Raw genomic sequence first — 14,928 nt, 5'->3', positions numbered from 1 at the left:
GGAAAGAGGGTAATGCACTTCAGGCACCACTAATGGCATGTGAAAGCCCACAAAGCAAGGGAATGTATATGGTGAAAAAAAAACAAAAAGAAAGCAGTGTGCCTGCAGAGGGGATCGTGTGTAGGAATATTTGAAGGTTTCTTTTGCATTTTGCTTAACATTCATCAACAATCAGATTTAAACCTTGACATATCTGTTGAGCAGATAATCCAAGCTTGCTTTCTAACAAAAGTCATCCTATCCTAATACCAAGCAAAGTATTAGAGAGCCAGTTAAACTGCACCCTTGCCAGCATCAGATGGTATCATTTAGGTTATTTTAATAGCAGGAGAATGAAAAAGATATTATTTATGTTTTAAGTATCATTTCAAGATCTATGGAGTGAGTTGAGGGAAACCCTCAAGGGAAGCTGTATTCAACAAGGTATCCCATAATTCTTTTCCTGAACACTGAAATTCCTATGGTTTCTCTCTCCTTTGGCTTCAAGTATTGAAAGCCCATGTTAATTTGTAAATTTGTTAGTGGAAAGGATCATGTATTCTATTCCTTTTGGCCATGAACACTTTATAATAAATTATCTTTTCATACTGATTAACAAAGAGCTGTGTCCCTAAAGAATGTGTCACAGTATAGTTAAATTGTGATTGTGAATATTTCAATAAAAACAGTTCCTAATAAGGGTTTCTCTTTAGAAAAATGAAAACTTAAGTGTGGATCGTAGACTTGTAGAAGACTTGGAAAGCAGGAGTAGAGAGTGGAAAGAAGGTATTACCCCCAAACAATAATGAAATGGCTCCATATCATACCCTATTCACAAATTTTCCTTGTCTGAGCCCTGTCCACAATAGCCATTCAAGGGGAAACTGGAAAGTACTTTTGAAATGTAACTTCTTATAAGCATCAGATGTGAGACCTTTTTTGTTACATGGCCAATTTTTCAATGTAATATAGACCAGAAGAATCATGGTTTCCTTTATACTCTTTGGCTATTAGGTCATACATTAGTAGGCACAACCTGTATCTTAGGGAGTCATGGAGAGTTGAGCTAGGTGAGGAGGATAGTAATTAATGCAGTAGTTACCCCCCAAATTAGGTGGAGTAATTTAATTTTGATTTGGTTATAAAAATCATCATAACTAATATTCCCGGTCCTATCATATGACATTTGATAGTCACTGTTTAAGTAATTAAACAGTGTGGCAGTCATTTTACTGTTAAATTCTGATTCTCCTCCTTCTGGGCATATGGTAGTTATCTTCATTCCCTGCCCTCCTTAAGGCTGTACTTGCTTTGACCAATGGAATGGGAAGAAAAGTGATGTGTGCTTTTTTCAGATGGGAGCAATAGCTGGTGGAAGATGGAATCAAACAGGCTTGATTTGAACCATATCCATACAATAGCCATTGGTAAATGTGGAATTGTGAGAACTATTGAATGAAGAATGAACTTCTATAATCATAACAAGAAAATGGACAATTACAAATCAGTCTTTTTCTAGCCACGTGTCACCTGTTTTGTGGAAAAGCTAGTAACCCTCAAATTCTTCCAAAGTAGTCCTGAAAATTCGAGCAAACTCTTCCTGTGCTCTGCAGCCAAATCTTTTGGCTGCAATGTGCCATCTGTGATCTTCTCTTTTGCTCCAGATCTCTATGGCAATGGCAATGAACAAAGTAGTTGCTCCTTTAACAATGCACAACCGAGGTGTTTCTATCACAATACAGCAATTGCTGAGCCAAGATGGCAGTGCCCTAAGCCAATGACAATGGCACCTAAACCAAAGCTCTGACTGTTGCATTTAATACAAATGCCCCCTTACATTGTCATGTAAGCTTCTAGCATCAATATAGCAATGCCATATACGCTCAAAAATCTTATTTGTATTAGTTTTTATTCATTTTTAAAATTACAATCCTCTTTGTCTCTGAGCTCAAATATGAGATCATGGTGGCTAGACCACAGTTACAGACATAAATGGGACTATGCTCAGAATCCTCCTTACCCTCTGTCCTGGCAATGAGTACCCCAAATAAACCAATGCATCTAAAAGATTCCCTCTCTTCAGATAATTTCTCTTCTGGGAGTCTCCATAGGCCCTTTTGCACGTAATGATTTAATAGACGCAGTCTATCCATCCTCCACACTTGTCTTGGGGTGATCATTGGTTAGCCCCAAGTTGTGTACTCACCTACAAATACTTTTCAAGCTTGCTGAGTTTCTTTGATCATTTTAACAAGAATGTTGTGGATATAAGAAGATACTGAACTAGAATTGAATTAGAGTGAAATGGAGAAAAATAAAATAATTACAGTACCTGGACACTTTCCATTCTCCTACTTTGCTGTTCTCATTTGGTTGGTTTCCATCCCTCTTGATGCAAGATCACTGACACAGCCCCATACCTACCTCCTTCTTCAATCCTATTCAAAGCAGGAAGCCGAAGGAAAGGACAGGAAGCAGCTTTCTCTTTGAACACCTCTGTCCAAACCAAGGGGGGAAATCCTTGCCAGAAGCCCTCTGACATCTTGCTACTCAAATTGTGGTCCTCAGACGACAGCATGGTCCATCACCTAGGAACGTAAAATGCAGCATTCGAGGCCCTATCCTGATTACTGACTCAGATTCTGCATTTTAGCAAGATCCCCAGGTAATTATCATACACAGTAAAGCTTGAGAAGCACTGCCCTTATAAACTTTTTCTAATGTCTTTTTAGCCAGAACTTGGTGACATAGCTATCCCCAGGTGGAAGGGAGGATGGGAAAGTGATCTTCCTTTTTTTAGCCTCTTTAGTGGGAAAGAGGAAAGGAAAAATGAGGCAGGGAATGACTGTTGGTGGAACAACTCCCAGGATCTGCCATAGTATTTCTCTGGAGAAAGGGTGGTGCAGAACGCCATGCTCCCTGCTGTTCAGTGTTACCCACTGTGGTTCTCTGGGTTCATGTAACCTATGGAACCCGCCCAGAGAAGGAAGCACTGGCCTCATCAGTAGTATTTTTAACAGCAGGTTGAGACTTTACCTGTGTGATTTTGGAATGGTTTCTTGTTTTTATAATCTTGAGGTTTAAGAGTGCTGTCTAACCCAGGGGAATTCAAAGGAAAAATATTAAAGCTAGTATAATTGAAGGGAAGGTGAAAATTATAAAATAGCAGGTTTCTTTTCTGCTCTGGTTGGTATGCAACATTTTTTCACTGAAAGCCGCTAATAAAATTTATTTTCATGTACATTTTTTTTCCTTGCTATGCATTAGTTTTTTGGCCTTCTTGAAAATTTGTTAAGAAAGTTGTTTATAAATATGAAATAACTGGCTTAGAGGTTTTTAGTTTAATTTTTTAAATGAGAATTATGTTGTTTCAATGTTGAGCCATTAATAAGCTAAGCTTTCTTAAGTATTTCATAAAGTAAAATTCTAACAAGTTCTCCAATCATACAAAGTAATAACACAAGGATAAAATGGCATATAGAAAAAAAATAATAAAGGAAAAATGTGGGGGACCTCTCAATCATGGGACAAGGAGCTTGTAAACTCCAATTTAAGCCAATTTTGGTTTGACTTCCTGGTGATTAAGTGATGATTTATGTGTGGTAGTATAGAAATAACAGATGTCCTTTTTTGTCTCAAAATACCTCTACATATTTGTTTGAAGCCTCTTAAATCAGTGATCTTTCCCACTGGTTGTTTAAAGGACATTTTGAGAGCGGATTTGGGGCGACATTCCTATCCTTCCCAACCAAATCTTTATTTTGTTTAATTCTAGGGAAAATGTATGTTCCCAATGAACCCATCTTGCTATTGCCTTACCTGTTTGATATGATAGAATAAATTGGGTGTAACTCCAGAGAAACAGAAATCTTTGCAGAAAAAAAAACAAAAACAAAAACAGAAGAATCTTCAAAATAGAGATGGCTGTTTGATTTCGGAAATGCTGCATACACACTCAAGAGCGTGTCCTTAAATCCAAAGTACAAATGAGTCAGTGGTCATGTACAGACGAGCAGAGTTGGAGGGCAGGTCAGTCCTTACAACACTTGGCATGTTTTAGGTGCACATAGTTCTCATCAAGTTGGCTGAGAGGCCTCTACAGAGATCTCTTGGGAGACTGTGGTGCCCACTAAAACAACTGTGACTTTCAATAAAAATTTATGCCATGGATGCCAAAAAAACTTGTGAAAATTGTTCACTTTCAGGCAACCTGGACAAAATCCTTAGGAGGGCTGAAGTCACCATTTAAAAGGCTCCCTATAAGAGCCAAGAGAAATGTACCTTTGATTTATTCAAATACAGGTTCTAGTAAATGGCAAATCCACAATCAGCCAAATTTGCATTTCATACCTGGAGTCTCGATTTGGCTCAACCTAATCTGGCCAGTGAAAACAGTGAGTCTCCTTGGTCCTTGCTCTCTGAGCTGCTAAATGGAGATTTCAGGAATGTGGTCAAACTAGATCTTAAATTTAAAGATTTGGTGATTAATTGGAGGTTTGGGGGAGGTCTTGTTTTCATTTCTTCAGATAGACCATATTCATTGAACCAAAAGGAAAATAATATTTTCAACAAAGCAAAACAGCAAGTTCGATTACAAAACTCAAGGAAATATATTTTTTTCTTTTTTTTATTTGAATTTCAGATTCTCATCAAATGTGAGTTGTATTTAGTCTGCTTAGTAGTAAATCAGAATGTCACCACTTGACCTTGGCAAAGTTACCTGGTAATGAGGATGAAAGGAGTATGGAACAATTTGTGTCTGAATCACCAAGTTTTCCTTCAACAGGACAAATGTGTCATCTGTTTTGTCATGGCTGATCTTGAGCAATAGAAGCTGTGGTGGCCATAGAGAGGAATGGAGAAAGGGCACCAACCTGCAGGTCAGAAGGTGATATTCACACATAAGTATACTTCTGTAAATGCATAGACTTCCTGGAAGAATGCACAAGAAACTGGTAACAGAGGTTGCTGCTGTAGTACGTCCTGAAGTGGGAACCTGGTGAGTCTAGGATGGGAAAAAAAGTTATTCTTTGTGTATACCCTTTTTTCATTTTTAAACTTTTCTGCATGTTTATATATATATATATATATATGTATGTATGTATGTATGTATTTGACTCCACATTAAACTGGATGGATCATTTTCTCCCTCTAGACCTTAGAAACCTGTTTTCCAAAATGAAGTGGCCTAGAGTTTAGACTAGAGAAATAGCTAATATTTGTTAAATCAGGGACTCCACAATTATAGAAAATAAAAATTTTCATTTGAGTCTGATGTTGGAGAGATACAACATATATAGTTAATAATAACAATATGAACCAAAAGCCATATCTTACTAGCCATAAAGTTCAAAATTCATTGTTTGTATATTGAGAAGCTGCCCTGAGAAGGAACATTCGGGAAGTAAGAGGGGAAGAGACAAGTTGCTTCTTATTGGGTGGAAGCTGTGGTGGACAGGAGAGCAAGGTGGCTAGCAGCCCAAAGGACAATACGAAACAGATCACATTCATGGGCAGAATGGCTTAAGACCATGTTTGTCTAACTGGGGTCATCGCTTCACAAGAGCCTCTGCCCGTCTTTGCTTTATCTGGGAACAAACTTCGGTGTGGCTGCCTTTGACCAGCCCAGTTGACCTTGTCTTAGCAGTTTTCTGTAACTGGACCCTGTCCTCATACCTCAGTGTATGCACTTGCCCACAATTCAGACATCTCCTAACTTTATTCTCACCCACTGTAATTCCATTATAGCTTTCACTGGGGAAGACAGCTCAGTTCTCTGTCCTTGCACTTTCTCTAGCTGGCTTTTGAAGTGATTTCACCCTTAGTCACGTAAGACTGAATGTCTGCCACCTGGTTTGGGGCAGATAATGTGGAAAAGAGACTAAGCCTCAAAGCCCATCAGGCAGGGCCTCCATTCACATTTCAAAGGTTTCCACACGTGGCTGTAGAAATATGACTAAGCTGCTTAAAATCTCCATGCCTGCTGCTTCATTTGTAATGTAGTCCCTTAGTTATGTACCATGAGTCTGGAAAGAACTGTTAATGCAAGCTATTCTGGAAAGACAGCATTCTCATTTGAACACTTGGAGAATCCAGAGCACAAGCCTCAATCATGGCACTATCAACATTTTGAACCAGATTATTCTTTGCTGTGGAGGGCTGTTGTTGTGCGTTGTAGAATGTTTAGCAGCATCCCTAGCCTGTACCCACTAGATGCCAGTAGCACTTCCCCAAACCCGTATGTGACAACCAAAAATAACTTTAGACATTGCCAAATGTAATGTCTCTGAAGGTGGAGGGGGGAATCGCCACCAGTTGAAAACTACTGATTCAGAGGATGATCAAGTTTCATTTTGGTTCGTACAGAGTCAGACTAGGGTGGGCACCTGGAAAATATTGTCTCTTTTCTGATGTTCCTTACCTTGTGCCTTCAATCCAGCTTCATTAGGCAGCTCTCTAGGGTGACAGGAACATGGTTGTCCCAGGAGTTAAGGAGTTAAGAGTTTAGGGAGAGCTTCTGCAAGGCAAACTTGGTCTTGCTGATATTGACCAACTCTTAGGTAAAGCTTTCACATGTTATTACTGTAATCGAGTTTCTATCTCAGCAAAGCTCTGTAGGAAATCAGGGAGTGAGGAGACACAGAAAATTCCATAAAAAGGGAGAACTCAGTAGCAAACTGCCTGCCCCAAGAACTGGCAAACTACAAGAGTAATCTCTCTCCTTTCTTTCTTTCTAGGTCTCAGAATACAGTGCTCCCTGCCAACCAGCTGCCATCTCTCCCCACTCAGTCAGTCTGGTGATCAACAGCATCCACGTCAGGAACTGCAGGCTGTGACTTAGGTTTTGAACTCTTCTTGGATGGATATTTATATTTATCAGGTCTTGAAGTCAAGTGGAGGAATTTGTACTCTCAATGAGATGGTTAAGAGAGAAGGACATTTGTAATAGGTGGGAGGGTGACTGTGTTAGATGCATCAGAGTCATTTTGGGTAATGGGAACTGAGAAATACTCCAGGATGAGTTGATCAGGATGGCACTCATGATGTTCTAAGATGATGCTTCAGTGAGAGAAGAGGATAGGAACCAGAAGATAGGCAAAGAGAATGTTTAAAATGAAGGGAGATATGAGGAGAATGGGGGCAGTGGCTTAGACTGCTCTTTATGAAGAAGAGGGTGGGTGCACACAGCATATACAGATTGTTTTTAAGACAGAGGACACCTGAGACTCTGATGGTTGAGGGGAAGAAGGCAGTAGAATAGAAGAGGTGCTAGGGAGGAGGGACCAACCAAGGAAGCAAAATACCAGAGAAGAAACATCCCTTCCCTTGAGACTTGTGGAAAGAAGTAGAATAAGAGGAAATTCCCTTATAATTTACTGTTTTCAATTAAAAAGTTGAAATGCCCTTCATAAAATGCACATGAAAAAGTAAAATATGAGACTGTTATCAGCCAGGAACACTCTAATTTAAACCAGCTTTAGAAATCTGTGGGTAATAAACTAGTGATTAAGTATTTATTAAACTTTTATTGTTCACATGCCCTAAGCGTTTGGACTTCTGCCAATTTTCTGAAAAGACAAAATTATTTCAAAATGTTTACATTATATTAAATAGAAAACTTTGAGTATTAATCTGGACTTAACATCTTGTAACTTTTAGTCATCTTCAACCAAGCTGGTCGCTATTATCTCTTATAATGAAAAAGGTGTGTGCCCAATTAAGTGGTTGAATATTGACTAAGCACCTATGATTTACAAGTACTGTATTCAGTCCTGGTTTAGTGGCTGTCAGAAAAGAGGTGGAGGAACAGGGTGGAGAGCTGTGCCAGGATGGCCTGGAGAGCCAGAACTGTGTTGAGCTGTCCAGACGCACCGCAAATATTTAAAGCCTAGAATCTCAGGCCCTTGAAACAGGAGGTTTTATAGCACAGTATATACAAAATATTTTATTATCAGTGGAGTAGTGGATGTAATACTGAAGAAACATCCTCTGTCCGTAGGAAGGGAGATCAAAAGAAAGAAATCCTTCTCTTTGCCTTGGCAATGTTTTCATTGTGCCAAAGATAAAGCAAGGGAGTCCTTTGACGAACTTTTTATTGGAGTCTGAGTTTAAATATGTGGCACATAAACAAATAACAATCTCCTCAGCTTAGACGCCTCATCAGTTTAAAATAGACCAATAATATCTTCTTGCCTGAAGACAGTTGGCTGGGCTGGATGCTATTTTTAAAGTCCACTTGAGCTCCAAGATTTCTATTTCTATGATAAAACCAGTCTGATGCATAGAAAATATAATGCATTTATTGTTCCTTTTATTTTCTTTCTTTTCCTTTTTTTTTTTTTTTTTTTCCTTTTTTTTTTTTTTTCCTTTTTTTTTTTTTTTCCTTTTTTTTTTTTTTTCCTTTTTTTTTTTTTTTCCTTTTTTTTTTTTTTTCCTTTTTTTTTTTTTTTCCTTTTTTTTTTTTTTTCCTTTTTTTTTTTTTTTCCTTTTTTTTTTTTTTTCCTTTTTTTTTTTTTTTCCTTTTTTTTTTTTTTTCCTTTTTTTTTTTTTTTCCTTTTTTTTTTTTTTTCCTTTTTTTTTTTTTTTCCTTTTTTTTTTTTTTTCCTTTTTTTTTTTTTTTCCTTTTTTTTTTTTTTTCCTTTTTTTTTTTTTTTCCTTTTTTTTTTTTTTTCCTTTTTTTTTTTTTTTCCTTTTTTTTTTTTTTTCCTTTTTTTTTTTTTTTCCTTTTTTTTTTTTTTTCCTTTTTTTTTTTTTTTCCTTTTTTTTTTTTTTTCCTTTTTTTTTTTTTTTCCTTTTTTTTTTTTTTTCCTTTTTTTTTTTTTTTCCTTTTTTTTTTTTTTTCCTTTTTTTTTTTTTTTCCTTTTTTTTTTTTTTTCCTTTTTTTTTTTTTTTCCTTTTTTTTTTTTTTTGTGGTACGCGGGCCTCTCACTGTTGTGGCCTCTCCCGTTGTGGAGCACAGGCTCCGGACGCGCAGGCTCAGCGGCCATGGCTCACGGGCCCAGCCGCTCCGCGTCGTGTGGGATCTTCCCGGACCAGTACACGAACCCGTGTCCCCTGCATCGGCAGGCGGACTCTCAACCACTGCGCCACCAGTGGCTGATGGGTTGATTGCATCCAATATTGTTCCTTTTCAAACAAATCCATTTTTCTCTTGAACACAGGGACAATTCACCGTGATTTTTGTTTTGGCAATTTAGGAAGGGTTTCCATGGTCTCTGTGGCCTCTTGCTCAGTTTTTCTGTGCATCAGCTTGACCATAAGATAATCTGAGGCCAACATTGTCACCTCTTTGGATGTATGTCTGCTGGGCATGCATTCCCCCTGGGGGCAGTAAAAATTGGTTTTGGGGGTGATGTAATCTTAGATAATATATTGGTTTGTAGGCCACCAAAGGGCCACGATACATAAACAGATATAAGGTATATCTGTGGTAATTAAATTTCATGGTGATGGTGTGGGGGAGAATTAGGGAAAAAAATGTAAAAATACTTGGAGGGGGAGCAATAATAAAATAAATGGAGAAACACTTCCCTGGGCAAAGAGTCCTGAGGGAGGGTAGGGGTGTAAGATCTTTTGGGTAGGACTTTAACCCATCAAATACAACAGTTTCTTTTTTTTCTTTAAGTTTTAGAAGCCTATATTTAAAGTATATCTTCCGCCTTTCTTTCTAATTTACTACAGAACACATTTTGCAATGTTTTAAATTTAGACATTTTCAAATTTACTTTCTGTAAAGACCTTTCTTGTGACAAAAGGCATATCTCTTTTGAGGTCAGACTGTTCTGTGTGGCGGTCTGGAAGAGAGGTCTTGCAGGAGGCAGTAGAAGGAGAGTCGTTGAGCACGTGAAAGACACGTTTCAATCCCAGATTTGCTTCGGATGAGCCTTGCAATTAGGGGCAAGCCTAGTAAAGCCTCGGAGCCCCTGTTTCCTCATTTGTAAAACAAGTCTGCTAATGCTTCCAGTTGCAGGGTTCTAAAGGATTTGAGACAACTGATGTCAGGTGGTTGGTGCTGGCTGTTTCTGAGTTAGGTGGTAAGGCAAGGGGTAGCAGAGGCCAATAACTGGGTAGAAGAGGACAAGATGCCCAGTTTGCCAAATTCCACAAACATCCTATTTGAGTTCCTGCTGCTGCTGTTAAAAAAAAGAAAAAAAAATTCTTCCACCCAGAATGTAGCCCCTGCACAGTTTAAATAAATTCAAAAGGACTATCAGTAACTTTCAGAGTAAGATTTGGGCTTTTCATCAATGAAGAGACATCAGGACAATCAGAGATACCATCAAGGAGCAGCATTTCACCTGCTCCATAAAATCACCATGATTTAGTCCTTTAATGAAAAAAGGGGCTTGTGCAGGCACAACAGCTGTGGTTTTATGAGGGGAAAATAAGCCAGAATTCCTTGTGGTGGGGCTGTTGCCACAAGGGGTCAGATCTGTATTATTGGTGGAGGCTGGCATATCCTACAGTGACAAAAACATGATTGGAAGTCAAATAGCTTGAAATAACTTGCTTGTTTTAGGGGAGAATAGCTCAAGCAATACCAAACCTGACTAGCTCTATTTAAGTAAGGGCGTCAGTGTTTTTGATCTGAGGTTGAGTTGAGTGTCTGGAGTGGGAACAGAAGAAGGAATACCGTTATCTTTAAGCTTGCCCTAGTTGCTGGTTGCCCACTTAGCACATGTGAGCAGTTTAACTGTCACCATGAATAAGGGCTTTTTTCCCCCCAAGGTTATAAACAGAGATGCATAAATATTTTGGACCCATCAGCTTCCAAGTATTCTTCAGATGTTTTGAGTTCAGCAAAACAGAATACACTGTGCTGAGTACATTCTCCCTTGCTTTTTGAGGATCACGTGTGATTTATAGGAAATGGAATCCATATGTTTCTGCTTCATTTACACTTAACTCATCAAAAGATTGTGTTGTAAAGCTATGTGATGTCCAAGATGGCTTTTTGAGCTTGGTGGTTTTTTTTTTAAATAAGCTGCTTAAAAGTTTTGTTCCTTTAAAAGTTAGAGAGAGAGAAGAGAAAGATACCTAGGAAGGCCTGTTTTGCCAAGATGAAATAGATTTGAACACCAGGAAGTTCAATTTAAGCTGAAACTACAAACCAAAGAATTTCAAATGGGTCCAGAATTTGGAAGAAAACAAAGCTTCCTCTCCAGTCACCTTCCAAAGCATCTCCGACGAATGCAGAAAAGCAGCTGGCCACTCAGCAACCCCACTAAGGGAAGAGAGGGCTGTGAATGCACCATTAGTGACCCAGCTAACACATGTGCCCACTGCTGGAAGAGCTGTTATTCTCAGGCCTCCTGAGAGCAGTCACTCCAGTCCAGATAAAGAACTTTTTGCCCTATTTTAGCATGGAAATATCTGCTCTCCTGGTGTTTTCCCGGGATTGTCCTGTCCTAGGCCAGCATTTCCTATTTGTTCTTCTGCCATCTGGCCCAAATAGCTGGCCACTAGATTGAATACTGTGTGTGCATTTGGGATGGTGTTTATTTATTGGACAATTTCTTTAGAGAAATATCTCGTTTAGCTCACAATAGGGCCAAGAAAGCATGCAGTTTGTATAAAGTAAGAAATATGTTAACGAGGGACCCACAAGTTTGTAAGAAGCCAAATGTAAAACTAAGTTTTCTTTCGCCATCTCAATATTTAGTCACTCTCATAGCAGCTCTTTAATCATTTTAGACATGCTTTATCATCTATATATGGCATCTTATGAAAGTTTTCAGGAGAAAAGCACCCAGATTAGAACTATTTAATGTGGTAGTATAATTGAGATAACTATAAATCTCTGTAGAGGACTTATCTGCTCATCTCTAGAACAATATATAGTGTTCGACGTGAAACTTCATTATCCAGTGAGGTCTTTTAGATTGTGTGGTCTGAAGTCATTTCAACAGAATTAATAGTCCTGTGAATTACTTATATATACCAATTCAGTTATCTGGGGATGAGGGGCAGGATTTTGCAATCTTTTTTTTTATGTGCAGTTTATTTTTATATATTTATTTATTGGCTGCGTTGGGTCTTTGTTGCTGCATGTGGGCTTTCTCTACTTGCAGCAAGCGGGGGCTAATCTTTGTTGCGGTGCACAGGTTTCTCATTCTGGTGGCTTCTCTTGAGGAGCCCCGGCTCTAGGCGCGTGGGCTTCAGCAGTAGTCGCACGCAGGCTTCAATAGTTGCAGCACACGGGCTCTAGACTGCAGGCTCAGTAGTTGTGCATGGCCTTAGTTGCTCCACTCCACATTTGGGATCTTGCCAGACCAGGGATCGAATCCATGTCCCCTGCGTTGGCAGGCCTATTCTTTTTTCTTTTTTTTTTAACATCTTTATTGGAGTATAATTGCTTTACAATGTTGTGTTAGTTTCTGCTGTATAACAAAGTGAATCAGCTATATGCATACATGTATCCCCTTATACCTACCCCCTTGCGTCTCTGCCCACCCTCTGTATCCTACCCCTCTAGGTGGTCACAAAGTACCGAGCTGATCTCCCTGTGCTATGCAGCTGCTTCCCCCTAGCTATCTATTTTACATTTGGTAGTATACATATATGGTGTTATTCTCTCACTTCATCCCAGCTTACACTTTCCCCTCCCAGCTTACCCTTCCCCCTCCCCATGTCCTCAAATCCATTCTCTACGTCTGCGTCTTTATTCCTGTGCTGCCCCTAGGTTGATTAGAACCACGTTTTTTTTAGATTCCATATAAGTGTGTTAGCTTATGGTATTTGTTTTTCTCTTTCTGACTTACTTCACTCTATATGACAGTCCCTAGGTCCATCCACCTCACTACAAATAACTCAATTTCGTTTCTTTTTATGGCTGAGTAATATTCCATTGTATATATGTGCCACATCTTCTTTATCCATTCATCTGTGGATGGACACTTAGGTTGCTTCCATGTCCTGGCTATTGTAAATAGAGATGCAGTGAATATTATGGTACATGACTCTTTTTGAATTATGGTTTTCTCAGGGTATATGCCCAGTAATGGGATTACTGGGTCATATAGTAGTTTTATTTTTAGTTTTTTAGGGAACCTCCATACTGTTCTCCATAGAGGCTATGTCAGTTTACATTCCCACCACCAGTGCAAGAGGGTTCCCTTTTCTCCAAACCCTCTCCAGCATTTATTGTTTCTAGATTTTTTGATGATGGCCATTCTGACTGGTGTGAGGTGATACTGTATTGTAGTTTGTTGTTTTGTTTGTTTGTTTCTTTGTTTTGCAGTACACGGGCCTCTCACTGTTGTGGCCTCTCTCTTTGCAGAGCACAGGCTCTGGACGTGCAGGCCCAGCAGCCGCTCCACAGCACGTGGAATCCTCCTGGACCAGGGCATGAACCTGTGTCCCCTGCATCAGCAGGCGGACCCTCAACCACTGCACCACCAGGGAAGCCCCTGTACTGTAGTTTTGATTTGCATTTCTCTCATGATTAGTGATGTTGAGCATCCTATCATGTGTTTGTTGGCAATCTGTATATCTTCTTTGGAGAAATGTCTATTTAGGTCTTCTGCCCATTTGTGCATTGCATTGTTTGTCTTTTTGATGTTGAGCTGCATGAGCTACCTGTATATTTTGGATATTAATCCTTTGTCAGTTGCTTTGTTTGCAAATACTTTCTCCCATTCTGAGGGTTGTCTTTTCGTCTAGTTTATGGTTTCCTTTGCTGTGCAAAAGCTTTTAAGTTTCATTAGGTCCCATTTGTTTATTTTTGTTTTTATTTCCATAACTCTAGGAGGTGGATCAAAAAGGATCTTGCTGTGATTTATGTCATAGGTGTTCTGCCTATGTTTCGTCTAAGAGTTTTATAGTGTCTGGCCTTACATTTAGGTCTTTAATCCATTTTGAGTTTATTTTCATGTACAGTGTTAGGAAGTTTTATAATTTCATTCTTTTACATGTAGCTGTCCAGTTTTCCCAGCATCATTTATTGAAGAGGCTGTCTTTTCTCTCTTGTATACTCTTGCCTCCTTTATCAAAGATAAGGTGACCATATGTGCGTGGGTTTATCTCTGGGCTTCCTATCCTGGTCCATTGATCTATATTTCTGTTTTTGTGCCAGTACCATGCTGTCTTGATTACTGTAGCTTTGCAGCATAGTCTGAAGTCCAGGAGCCTGATTCCTCCAGCTCCATTTTTCTTTCTCAAGATTGCTTTGGCTATTCAGGGTCTTTTGTGTTCCCATACAAATTGTGAAATTTTTTGTTCTAGTTCTGTGAAAAAGCCATTGGTAGTTTCACAGGGATTGCATTGAATCTGTAGATTGCTTTGGGTAGTATAGTCATTTTCACAATGTTGATTCTTCCAATCCAAGAACATGATATATCTCTCTATCTGTTTGTATCATCTTTAATTTCTTCAACAGTGTCTTATAGTTTTCTGCATACAGGTCTTTTGTCTCCTTAGGCTTATTCCTAGGTATTTTATTCTTTTTGTTATAATGGTAAATGCTGATGTTTCCTTAATTTCTCTTTCAGATTATTCATCATTAGTGTATAGGCATGCAAGAGATTTCTGTGCATTAATTTTTAATCCTGCTACTATACCAAATTCATTGATTGGCTTCAGTAGTTTTCTGGTAGCATCTTTAAGATTCTCTATGCAGAGTATCATGTCATCTGCAAACAGTGACAGTTTTACTTTTTCTTTTCCAATTTGGATTCCTTTTTTTCTTTTTCTTCTCTGATTGCTGTGGCTAAAACTTCCAAAACTATGTTGAATAATAGTGGTGAGCGTGCGCAACCTTGTCCTGTTCCTGATCTTAGAGGAAATGGTTTCAGTTTTTCACCATTGAGAACGATGTTGGCTATGGGTTTGTCATATATGGCCTTTATTATGTTGAGGTAGGTTCCCTCTATGCCTACTTTCTGGAGAGTTTTTATCATAAATGGGTGTTGAATTTTGTTGAACGCTTTTTCTGCATCTACTGAGATTATC

The sequence above is a fragment of the Lipotes vexillifer genome, unplaced genomic scaffold, assembly GCF_000442215.2.
Source record: "Lipotes vexillifer unplaced genomic scaffold, Lipotes_vexillifer_v1.1 scaffold1124, whole genome shotgun sequence".
NCBI classification, from domain to species: Eukaryota; Metazoa; Chordata; class Mammalia; order Artiodactyla; family Lipotidae; genus Lipotes; species Lipotes vexillifer.
Note: the sequence above shows the minus strand (reverse complement) of the source record.